This window comes from Bidens hawaiensis, unplaced genomic scaffold (assembly GCF_021521415.1).
Source record: "Bidens hawaiensis isolate Kalapana, Puna unplaced genomic scaffold, B.hawaiensis_p1.1 tig00023314_1, whole genome shotgun sequence".
In the NCBI taxonomy this organism is placed as follows: domain Eukaryota; kingdom Viridiplantae; phylum Streptophyta; class Magnoliopsida; order Asterales; family Asteraceae; genus Bidens; species Bidens hawaiensis.
Window position 1 is genome coordinate 3929 of NW_027493656.1, and position 13225 is coordinate 17153.

General features: G+C 42.8%; 1 non-coding gene and 1 pseudogene across 2 annotated transcripts in view; both read left to right on the forward strand.

Moving 5' to 3' along the window:
- Positions 1-1971: 1971 nt before the first annotated feature.
- The window catches only part of LOC143567296 (epoxide hydrolase 1-like), a 28325-nt pseudogene continuing 17071 nt past the window's right edge, over positions 1972-13225 (forward strand). The window contains exons 1-3 of the transcript XR_013141390.1: positions 1972-2305; positions 3882-4065; positions 4165-4406. The product of XR_013141390.1 is annotated as an epoxide hydrolase 1-like (transcript). The remainder of the gene's footprint in view (positions 2306-3881; positions 4066-4164; positions 4407-13225) is intronic.
- On the forward strand, positions 5700-5771 carry TRNAN-GUU (transfer RNA asparagine (anticodon GUU)). The gene has a single exon. It is a non-coding gene; the product is annotated as a tRNA-Asn (tRNA).

Below are 13225 nucleotides of genomic sequence, written 5' to 3' on the forward strand. Positions count from 1 at the left end.
TAAATGATATGTTATAATCCGGTTTAAAAGATATCTGGGTTTGGTGATACCCATTACCATTTATTTTCTTTATTATAAAATTGTTTCTTAATTATAAAAAATATCTTTTTTTTAAATAAAATAGGATATTAATTTTTAGTATATCCCTATTTTATAGGATTTTCATATCAAATATTTGATGAGATTAATTTTAATATAATGAGATGTTATAACCCGTTTAAAAGCTATCTGGATTTGGTGACCCATGACCCGCTTATGTTTTTTATTATAAAATTGTTTATTAATATAAATAATATCTTTTTCTTTTTAAATTGGATATTACATTTTAGTATATCCCTATTTTATAGGATTTTCCTATCAAATAATTGGTAAGATTAATTTTTAATTTAATGAGATGTTATAACCCGTTTAAGAGCTATCTGGTTTTGGTAAGATCCATACCCATGAATTTTGGTTAAATCAATGAGAGGTCTCCATTTTAAACTCAAACAATTTGGTGGCTTCCATAAAATGGGGGAGCGACTACATCGCGACACGTAGGATTTTAGGGTTTTCAATTATATATATCATAGATAGATTATATATGTTGATAGATAGATAGATGATAGATGTGTCAAATACTTGTAGTCTTAGTCGTACATTAAAAATTCGAATAGAGTTAGGTTTATTGTTTTGCATCTTCTAACTTCTAAATTATGACTTAACTAGATCTTATTTACAAATCTGTTTTTTGAACTAAAATAGGATGATAAATAACCAAGACACTAGATCTTATTTCACATCTTCTCAACTTTTAAGTTTTCTTTTGCTTCTATATTTTATAAATCTTTTTATTATCATATTGATTTCTTTTATAAAATTATCAATTTTGTTTTTTTAAGGTGAACATTAGGGAGTGAACGACTAAACAGACACCCATAACTTGAAACCCGCCAATCACTAGCTACTAGCTCATTCCATCTAGTTCTGTCATTTGATCACTAAATCACTTGTGGCGCCACTCTTGAACCAATTCAATCACCTGAGTTTGTTTTGGTTTGTTTTTATTTTAATTTGAATTAAAAATGAAATAAATTAGAAAAACAACATTTGTTAAAGACATAAAATTAAGTATGTAAAAAAATACATATGATTTTAAAAATGCAAACGAGTCGGGTGAGAACAAAGTGTTTGAACCCTCCATTTAATTTCTTTTTTCTTTCTAAAGAATATTTAGTTGTAGTAGAGTAAAAAAAGAATTGTGTGGAAAATATTTACATGTTTGGGTTGTTTAATGGTTAGGTTGGTTTTAATGTAGTCGAAAACATATATTTTTTAAATAAATTCTTCATGTTCATCTCGACCGTGATGATGATTACAAAATCCTCCATCTTCCCCATGATAAATAGGTTGGGGCGGCATTCCATGATAACAACACCAACACGGTGCCACCCCGGGTGCTTATTTATAAATTTATTAATCGTAATTACTATTACTATTACTTATATTGTAATTCCACAATTACAATTCCTTCCCTAAGGCTCTATAGCGATTAAGTTGGGTGTTAAACCTGTCCCGTTTCATGTCAAGTGCTCAAGTAATATCAAGGGACCGGGAGTAAAAACGTGTCAGAACCATGTGGTGCTGTGGCTTTCCAACTCCGTTAGGACAACGCCACCACACACAAGACAAGACAGATGAATTTTTTGCTTTGTTTTAAAATTATATTTTTCGTACCCTATTGTAATCTATAAGTTGTAAGTTCTTATGTGTTACCAATTTATCGTACTCATATACTTTGGTTCATTTGTGATTTTTGTCTATATGTGTATATATTGACAATAAGGTATTGAAAATAGTACCTTTGACTTTGACCAATGTAATTAGATATTCTGAGTCTTGTGAATAAAGTATTAAAAGTACTGCCTTTGACCATTGTAATTGTAAGCGAACTCAGAATTGAGTTCTTGATTCAGTTTTCTAAACAACACAAAAACAAACGTCCCACAGGCACAGAAATGGAATCAGCGATGAAACTGAAGATAAGTGATGTAAATCACCATAGAATCAAAACCAACGGAATATGGATGCACGTGGCAGAGAAAGAGGGCCGAGGACCATGTGTGCTTCTCCTTCATGGGTTCCCTGAGACATGGTTTTCATGGCACCATCAGATTAACCACTTGGCTAGCCATGGCTACCATGTGCTTGCACCTGACCTCCGTGGGTATGGTGATTCTGACTCCCCACCATCACCCTCTTCCTACACCATGTTCCACATAGTTGCTGATCTTATCGGCCTTCTTGATCACTTTAATCTGCAGCAGGTCCTCTTTAAACCTAGACGTACTTTGATCTTTGATGTTTGTTGACTTTTATTTAAAAAAAAAAGGATTTTTTATGTTTTCTCCTTCAAATATGATTAGTTGATGCATACAAAAATATTATAAGATAACAGTTTTAAGTTCTTGGAGCATGTAAATCTAATTAGATAATACTAGATAAGTAGATAAGATGGAATTCTGTAATTTTGTTTTTTTTTTTAACTTTTTCGAAGTTAATATCTTAGATTCTTAGGTGGCGACATCGTGTCATATGAGACCTATCGTAGATGTTGATTTTAGATTCTTGAAGTATACGAATCCGATTAGATAAGACGAGTGTCCACAGTTTTAGTTTTTGTTTTTGTTTTTTTTTTTTCAAGTTGAAGTTACTATCTTTGGTGGCAACTTTGGTCCGACTAGATTATGCATAGTGGTTGTCATAAGAGACCTATCTTATATAACGAGTAACCTAGATTTAAAGTCTCAACTAAAAACCACTTACTTGAAATCACGCAATTTTAAAAGAATCCGTTTTTTTTAAAATAAAAAATCCATTCGGATATAAATGAACCTGAGCTTCATACTCGAGAAGGCTTGCGAAACTAAACGAGCATATTGTTTGTGTAGTTGTGTGTGTGTGTGTGTGTGTGTGTGTGTGTGTGTATATATATAGGGGAGGGAAATTTTGAGAACCTTGTTGAGTTGTAAGAACTTAAGAACTTGATTCTGGACCACACATTTAATTAAATGGATTCGAATATGTGGTTGAGATTAAATCTGACAAAAAGTCAAAGTAGGAGAGAGAATAACTATATACAGTGATTACACAACTTTAAACGTTCGTTACACATATGTAATAAGTCGACTCGGTGCGTAAAAAATTCTGTAATTTTTTTACGTGTATGTAACCTACATATATTACGCATGTGTAAAAAAAATTCGAAAAATAAAAATCGTTACACTGAGTTCTTTCGAGTTCTTAAAACTCAAAGGGGTTCTCATTTGAAACCTCTCTCCTATATATATATATATATATATATATATTATATTAATACAATATTTATTATTATATAAGTTTGTGAAAAAATAACTAATTAATATATATTTATGTAATATATAAATATTATAACTATGAATGTATATAAATTTAAATAATAAATGAGTTAAGCTTGAGCTTTAGAAATAAAGCTTGAAATATGCCAAGCTCGGACTCTCATAAAGCAAACAAATTGAGCTCAAGCTTAGGAAACTTAAGTTTGACTTGTTTACAAGGTCAGTTTTGTTGTTTGTTGGCTTTTGATAGAAGTTTTTCAAAAAACAGATTCGTATAAAGACACGTGATGATAAATTGTTGGTCTTTTGTTTTAGCCTTCAAATCTAGGTCGGTCAAACAACGATTTAGGTTCCTTGGAGTATTCAAAATCTGATATAACTTTTGTCTTTTGCTGTTAAAAGTCACACGATTTTAACAACAAATAGATAAAAGCTCTTCCAACTAGAATCTACAAAGGGATCACTGTAAGATAGCTAATAATTTTAAAAAGTGTTCATTTTGGTGTTTGTTTATAAATTAAATTTGGTGTTTGTGGTGGGACATGATTGGGGTGCAACAGCTGCTTGGCATCTTAGCCTATTCAGGCCAGATAGAGTCAAAGGCATAGTTGCTATATGTGTTCCATTCTTTCCTAGAGACCCACACATCAACCCTACTCTTTTCTTCGACCAGTCTTTTGGTGATCAATTATACATCTCCCAGTTTCAGGTTCATTTTCTTATTTCTCTCACACTTACAAGTGGTTTTTATAAATATTTAAACTTATGGGAACTAATAATAATAATAATAATAATAATAATAATATAGGAGGCAGGAAGAGCAGAGAGAGCTTTTGCAAAATATGATCAGTTGACAGTGATTAAGAAGTTCTTGCTGATTAATAGAACAGATGCAATGATAGCCCCACCAGGCATGGAGACTATTGATGACCTGGAAATACCATCAGAGTTACCACCATGGATTACTGAAGAGAAGCTCCAAATATATGCTGATAAGTTTCAGGAGTCAGGATTCACGGGTGGTTTGAACTATTATCGCGCTATGGATTTGTAAGTTGGAAGTTACACATTTAAGATTCCCATAAAAGTGATGTTAAACTTGTTTATAAAGAAATTGAGGGGTGATAGTTTTTGACACGACATGAAACATGGCATGGAAATAATCAACTTTTGGGTTGCCAATTTGTCATGTCTAACACGTTTGATAAACGAATTGTTCGGTTGACCTGCTTAATTAAAAAGGTTGTGTTATGGTTGACTTTAACTTGTTGAAGAGGTAGGTCCCAGCAGAGCCCAGTTGGACCCGCAAGACTCACCTTGAACAGGGACGTCTGCGCAATGACCAACTGCTCCAGCAGGACCCACCATGCTCAGAGAACCTTACGCGCAGTACGCCAGCTGTACCCGCAGGGAAAGCCTCCCAATGGTGAAGTACCCCGCCTTTTCCCGCAGCTGCGGATACAAGCCATCAGTGAAGGCTACCCGCACTAACAGCAAGGCTACACGCACAAGGCATTAGCTACTTCAGTAGTCACATGAAGGAATGAGCAAGGCGGGAATACTCCCGCCTAAATGAGCCAGTCCGTATGCTTCTGGAAGGTCTTTCGTACTATACCTACTAAGGTATGGGCAGAACAGACGATTTGACCAGAACAGCCCATGAACCAATCACAGGGTGACAGCTCACCGACAACAGTACGAGGAGGAGCACCCTCTAGTACTGTTTGTCACTATTAGCCGCTGCCTACTCACCAACCCTTACAATGGGACGTGCGCAGCCTACAGTTGGTGGAACAGTGCATAGCCGGCAGTAAAAGAACAGTGTACAGCCGACCTTGTTACTGTTGGCCGTAGCCTATCCACCAACCAGCATGGCCTGTGCGTAGTCCACTGTTGGTAGAACAGGAATACTATTCAGCCGGCTGTACCTTCTAGGAAACCTACCTTCGGCTATAAATACTCCAACACCTTGGAATGGTAAGGACATCATCTGATATCTCAATCTTATCTAGCAATCTCTTAATATACACTTATATTCAGAGCAAAGTAGTCTGATTCTCACGCCGGAGGGTGGTCACAAGGAGGAACCCCCCCTTCTCAGTGACGAGCTTACGGTGTCTGTTTTGCAGGTCCCCTGAAGAACAACCTTCTCTGCCAGACCTCATCCTCATGGGAAACATTACTTAACCCCCAGATTATCTATAAAATGTGAATGAAAGATCCCACTGAATTGAATTGGGTCCAGGAATCTAAGAAATAGTGAGAATTCTTGATCTCTCTCAATATCTCTCTCAATTCTAAAATCCAGGGAATGGAACTCTATGAGATCGAATCTCCCGTTGTTCCTCAGTAGCTCAGTGGTAGAGCGGTCGGCTGTTAACCGATTGGTCGTAGGTTCGAATCCTACTTGAGGAGATTTGAAAATCGCCGTCAACACCCCGGTGGGATAAGCACCCATATGATCCCATAGACCTCTTTTAAGGATTCCAATCTAGAAAAAGAATTGATAGCTTGTAATTCCGGAAATTGTTACATGGGTACTAAATTGGCTATTTAGAGTATGTTGCCTATAAATAAAAAAATGAAGGGAATTTTTTGTAACAAAAAAAGGCCCGGCTGGGTATTGACCGGGCCTGCCCAGGGTTCACTTAGTGTTTCTTCATTGGCGCCATCCGTGGGTAAAAGCTAGAACTAATTATTAGTTTTTTCAAAATTTCTGAAGAAATGGTTAACGTTACTCCGGTCCCAAGGCCAGTAATCGACCAAGAAACCCCGGTAACCACAACCCCAGCAACTTGGGGGAACACCGGCGGTTATACAAATCTTACGAACACTACCCCGACTACCCAAGCCGGGGCAAGTGTAGTAAATATTTCACTGGGGTTCACTGATGCCCAGTTGGAAAAACGAACGAGGGTCCCTCGCCGAACACTAGATCAAGTGAAGGCGTGGGCCGAAGCACGTCAGCGAGAGTTCCAAGCTGAATTGGACGAACGCTTGCGTTCAGTTCAACAGGCTGACGAATTCGGCAGTACTCGCCAACATCTCAATATGAACAGCGAGTGCGAGTACTCAGACGACGAAAGGGAAGAATCCGATACCGACGCAAACCCTCGCCATAAGGCGAAAGGGAAGCGTAAGGAAACGGACTTCCAACCGAAAAGGAATTTTGGGGAAGCTTTTAAACCAACAAATGCGGAGAGAAACCCGCGTGACTTCTCCAAAACCTTTAGACCAACTGCTACAAATGCAGGAAAGTCAAAGTTCGCAAGGGACATTGCGGAAGCAATCGCCCCGAGAAGTGCCAAACAAATGTCCAACATTGGCACTTATGATGGTCTATCCGACCCAGACGACCACTTGAACAGATTCATTGCGGGGGCAACCGTCAGTAACTGGACGGAACCCACGTGGTGTTATATGTTCCAGATGACTCTGGTTGGAGCGGCCAGGGCATGGTTCGATCGTTTGCCGGTCCACCACATTTATGATTGGGCGGACTTTCAGAATAAGTTCAGCCAGCACTTCAGCCAACAGAGGAAATATACTGAAGAACAGTGGACGATCCTCAACTGCGTTAGAGAGGAGGATGAATCTTTACTAGACTTCATCACCCGCTTCAACTCCAAAAAGCTAAGTCTCGGCAACATAAGTGAAGATCTTGTTCGCGCCGCTTTCATCCAAGGCGCCGAATACCCAGAGCTTATCCGCACATTGACGGGTAAGGATGGCATGCCATCAACATGGGATGCCATCATGACGGCGGCAAAGCGCTTTGCCGAGACGGAAAAGCAACTGGGAAGGGATCTTCCCCATAGTACACACCTCTACACTCAGAGGACAAGAGAGAACAATGTTCGGATCGCCCGGCAGAACAAAAAGAGGAAGCTAGGTATCTGGCAGTCAAGGGTAAACTTTGACACCTCATCCAGCTCTCACCCTCTTGTTGGCGGAAGAAATCACACACACCCTTCAAGCCAAAAGCACCGGTGGACGCCACTCACCAAAAGCGTCACGGAAATATTTGCCACTGAAAAGCTACCATGGCCAAAAGCTCCAATGATCCGGCAGCGACCTAATGCGGATCAGAGTAAATCCTGTGACTTCCACGGGACAAAAGGTCATAGTACGGAAGAGTGTACATCCTTGAAGGATATTGTTGAAGCATTCGTCAAGGATGGAAGACTGGCACACCTGGTGGCATCAATCAAGAAGGGAGGAAGGAACAACAACCGGTACCGAGGCAACGGACGAAAGCCCGTTGACATCAGCATCAACATGGTTCATGGTAAGATCAGAGGAAGAAAAAGGCGAACGACAGAACCATGTACGTGGAAGGAAGCTGAGGTGCGCTTCCAGCGAGTGCCAGGAGGACCCAGCAAAGAAGGCCCTATCGTCATCAAAAGCCAGCTGGGGCACTACATCACTTCTCGCACTCTTGCTGACAACGGCGCCTCGTCAACGGTGATGTACAGGCAGTTCTTCGACAAGCTAGATGACGAAGACAAGGAACGCCTGGAAACGATCTGCGCCTCGATGGAAGGGTTTGATGGCAGCACGAACACCCCCCTGGGTATCCTATCTTTCCCCGTCACTCTTACGGATGGGAAACACTCCCGCACAGAAGATGTGGACTTTGTCGTGATGAGAAAGCCACACCACACATACGACATTCTCTTCGGGAGAGACGGGATGGTAAGATTCAACGCCTTGGTATCCTCAGTCCACGGCATGATGGGATGGCCAACAGCTGAGGGTGTAGCGATGATCACCGGCATTCCCCAGGTATGCATCGCATCTGTCTCATCTAAACCCAAACCAAAGATGGCTAAACCAACCATCACCGAACCAGAAAGATGGGCCTTCAACGGCAAGTACCCTGACCAGGCCGTCACCATTGGCCCGACAATTGTTGATCCCACACGCACCTTACTCAAGCGCTTATTACAAAAAAACGCTGACATCTTCGCGTGGACACCAGCTGACATGACTGGTGTACCCCGAAGTAAGGCAGAGCATAAGCTCAAATGCGATCCGGCTGTTACGCCGATCGTACAAAAGCGCAGAGTAATGGGGCCAGAACAAACTAACGCGTGTAGAACCCAAGTCAAGGAACTCCTTGACGCAGGCATCGTACGCGTTAGTAGATATCAAACTTGGGTTGCAAATCCCGTTATGGTACCGAAGAATAACAAACAATGGCACTTGTGCATAGATTTCAAGGACTTGAACAAAGCATGCCCCAAAGATTGTTATCCGTTACCCGAAATTGATCTTAAGGTGGATTCGTTGGCACCGTTCCGCCTTAAATGCTTCCTGGACGCGTATAAGGGGTACCATCAAAAACACATGGCCGTTGATGATCAGGACAAAACCGCTTTTCGGACGCCCGATGGCACATTTTGTTACCAAATGATGCCATTCGGACTTAAGAATGCCGGGTCCACATACCAACGCCTGATGGACAACCAGTTTCATGCCCAAATTGGGAGGAACTTGGAAGTCTACATGGATGACTTGGTCATCAAAAGCCCTGACCCAGAAGCGATGTTGAAAGACATCGAAGAGACTTTCAACACGCTCAGGAAGATAAACATGAAGCTCAATCCGAGCAAGTGTGCCTTTGGAATGGAAGAAGGGAAGTTCTTGGGGGTCATCGTCACTAAAGATGGCTTCAGAGCGAACCCTGAAAAGGTCGAAGCCATTATCAAAATGGAATCACCTACTACCATCAAACAGGCTCAGACACTGAATGGACGACTAGTGGCACTTAATCGCTTTTTGGCAAACCACGCAGATAAGTCGTTTCCCTTCGTGTCAACGTTGAGAAACTGTTTAAAGAAAACGCACTTCCGCTGGACACCAGAAGCGGAAGCAGCTTTTCAGGAGATTCGGTCACGCTTGATCGAACTCCCAACGCTCACAGCACCAAAAGCGGGAGAGGAGTTAATCCTATACCTTTCCGCAACAGATAGAGCAACCGGGGCAGTCCTGCTAGTAGAGCGAAAAGGCATCCAGATGCCAATCTATTATGTCAGCCGTATCCTAACAGACGTAGAAACCCGGTACTCTACCCTCGAAAAATTAGTCTTAGCACTTATACACGCTTCACGCAGGTTAAGACGATATTTCCAGGGTCACCCAATCACCATTCTCTCCAACTTCAAACTTGCAAACGTTCTAGGCAAACCCGAGTTATCGGGACGCCTAGCCAAATGGGCAATTGAGTTGGGGGAATACGCGATAAAGTATAAGCCAAGACCAGCCATAAAAGGCCAGGTTCTGGCCGACTTTATTGCAGAAGTACCTGCATCGTGGGAAAAAGAGTGCCAGGAAGAGGCTCAACCCTCTCCAGCACAAGACATCAATGATGTCTGGCGACTCTACACTGATGGAGCAGCCAGTAACGAGGGTTCAGGCGCAGGGCTGAAACTAACCAACCCAGCAGGCCAAGAATACACTTACGCTATTCGACTGGACTTTCCAAGTACGAATAACGAAGCCGAGTATGAGGCGTTCTTGGCGGGGCTGAGAATTGCGCGTAAGATGGGAGTGAAAAACTTGGAAGCCCACGTGGATTCCATGTTAGTAGCCAATCAAATCAACGGGACGTACACGGCCGTGAACGACACAATGGCCCCGTACCTCGCACAAGCAAAATCCCTTATGCGCGATTTCAACGACTGCAAAGTCATACACGTCAAGCGAAGTGAAAACAAATCTGCGGATGCGTTAAGCAAGCTTGCATCATTAGCCTTCACCCACTTAGGAAAAGATATCCGCATTGAACTCCTCGAGGCACCTTCGGTCCCGCACAAGGAAATTTGTGTCATCCAAACCAGCACGGAAACGTGGATGACACCAATAATAAAATACCTTGCGGTAGGCACACTACCAGAGTCAAAAGCACAGGCAAGAAAACTACGCTGTAAAGCGCTGAATTATCAACTCATTGATGACATCCTTTACAGACGTAACTTTCTTGGCCCACTCTTGAGATGCGTGGACAACCAAGATGCTGACTACCTCCTAAGGGAAGTACACGAAGGCATCTGTGGAGTACACGCAGGTCCCCGCACTGTTGTAGCTAAGCTAAACAACGCGGGATACTTTTGGCCGGGGATGCATACGGATGCGCTGGCATACATCAGAAAATGCAGGTCTTGCCAGCTCTACGCACCCAACACGCACCGCCCGAAGAATGAACTTGTTCCAGTCACCTCTTCATGGCCATTTCAGAAGTGGGCCATCGATGTGACAGGCCCATTTCCTACAGCAGCAGGAAATGTTCAGTTCCTAGTGGTAGCCATCGACTACTTCACCAAGTGGATAGAAGCAAAACCCTTAGCCCAAACAACCGCAAAACATATTAAAAAATTTATTTGGGAATTTATTATTTGTCGTTTTGGACTTCCACAGAATTTGGTGAGCGATAACAGCACCAACTTTGCTGACAAGAAGCTACAACAGTGGCTGAAAGAACTTCAAATCACCCACACCTTTACCTCAGTGGCACACCCGCAAGGTAATGGTGAGGTGGAAAGAGCAAATAAAAGCATCGTCGAAGGCATCAAGAAAAGACTCTTGGAACACAGATCCGGCTGGGTGGACGAGCTTCCGCACGTCCTTTGGGCAAACAGAACGCTAAAGAAGGCCAGTACGGGAGAAACCCCGTTCAGTCTCACTTATGGCACTGAAGCCATGGTCCCGGTCGAAATTGGTTTACCCTCACCAAGGGTCTTGATTCAGCCAGAAGAAAATGATGCGGAAAGACGGTTGGACCTTATGCTAACCGAGGAACGCAGAGACTTAGCCGCAGTGCGTGAAGAGAACTACAAGCGACAAATGCAAAAGTACTACAACACGCGGGTAAAACTCTGCAACTTCAATGTAGGAGACTACATACTACGTAACAACGAGGCTTCGAACCAAGAACGCCCGGGAAAGCTGGCCCCGGTCTGGGAAGGGCCATACATTATCAACGAAGTCCTGGGAAAGGGCGCATACCGGCTCGAAAGGCTCGATGGCACTCCCATCCCAAGAACATGGAATGGAGCTCAATTACGCAAATGTTATATGTAGATCAATTCCAAACTTGTAAAGAAAAGGCCTAGAGCCACTTCTAATGGAAATGATTCTCCTTTCACAATGTGTTGATAGCCTTACCTTTATACTTATGAACTTCCCGCACTAATGTGGCGGTATTCACCGCATAAATGGGGGAAGAAGTAAGTCGTTACGTGTGGAAGGCGGCAAAACCCGCATAAATACAACGCTAGAAATCTCAAGTTTTAAGGAAAACCTACACGCAGGTCAGATGTAAGTAAAGTCTAGCCATCCTTGTAAGTGCAAGTGACGGTCTTACCCACACAATCACGAACAAGGAAGCAAAACTTCAACCTACCATCTACCACGTTCAAAGGTTAACTTAATCTGAACACTTAGAAAATTTCAAAGGAAAAGATGAGGAAAACTTCCACGCAGGTCAGATGTAAGTAAAGTTAAGCCATCCTACTAAATGTAAGTGACGGTCATACCCGCACAATCATGAAAGAGGAAGCGAAACAAACTTATAATTTACCACGTTAAAAAGTCAACTTATCTAAGTACTAAAGAAATTGCTAAGTTAGATCAAAACATGCGTAAAATAAACAAGGCAAAGAACTAACACAATCTTTATTCCATCAAATTCAAATATTACAAAGATAGCTATACAAAAGCAAAAATCTACGCTAATGGTGGAAAGGGATCTTCAGAATCAAGCTTTAGGACCACTTCCACTTGGACCCGCTCCATCAGTAGAGCGTGGTGGTTCAAGGAAAGCTTTGAGAATAGCTAGCCCATCATCAGCAGCAGCGACTTCGTTCACCTTCTCCACCACCGGATGCGGGAAGGCGGCATACTGGTTCACTGCTTGGTCGTAAATAGCTTCAGTATCCACATTATACAAAGGGAAGTTGGAAGGCAGGATGCCTTTCTCAACGAACCCTAGACCAAGCAGGAAGCCGGCCTTTTCCCCATCCTCATGAGAAGCGTTGAGGGCTGCGCTCATAGCATCGTCATAAGACGTCTCTGAGAAGACCCGATGCACAACCTACAAAGAAAAAATACAAGTATCAGAACCTTTTCTATTTACAAAGAAAAGCGTAAAGACATGAAAAGCTTACCTGAGACAACGCTTCTCGAAGAAGCCATTCCTTGGCAACCAGAGCTTATTGGAGGGCGGCTTGAGCTTGGGTACAGGCGCGTTCGGCTTCACTTTTATTAAGGTTGGCAAGCAACACTTCCTTTGCAGCAGCCTCTTCGACGCCCTTTAGCTTCCGCTCAGTGTGGTCAAGCACGCCCCTCTGGTCTAGGATTTCTTGGAGCTTCTTCGCGTCCTCCATCGCCAAGGCATCATGAGCCTGCTGGAGAGCCTCTAATTTGGCTTTAAGCTCTTCATTCTCCAGGCGTAGAGGCTCAGCAACAGCTTCAGCCTTGGTGGCCCTTTCAGTTGCGTTCCTAGCAGTTTCCTTAGCCAGCCGAAGCTGTTCATTAACAGCTTGGGCAGCCTTGGAGCGAGCCTCGAGACGGGCCTGAACCTCAACTTCAAGGGCCTTGAACGCCTTCTCCTTCTCCGCCGCCGCGGCGGAAAGCCTCCTATTCTCCTCCCGGACAGCCCGCGCCTGAGCTACTTCCTGAAGGCGAGCTGCTTTTAACTTGTCGTTTTCACGACAAAGCAGCTCGACGCGCGGCTGCATCCGGGCCAGGAGAACCTGAAGCTCATTGCTTAGCCTACCCTCCTGGTAGCTAGCCATGGCTTCCCCCAACGCACCACTAGGAGCAGCGTGACGAGCCCACTCCACAGGGGTGCAAAGGGTTGTTCCTCG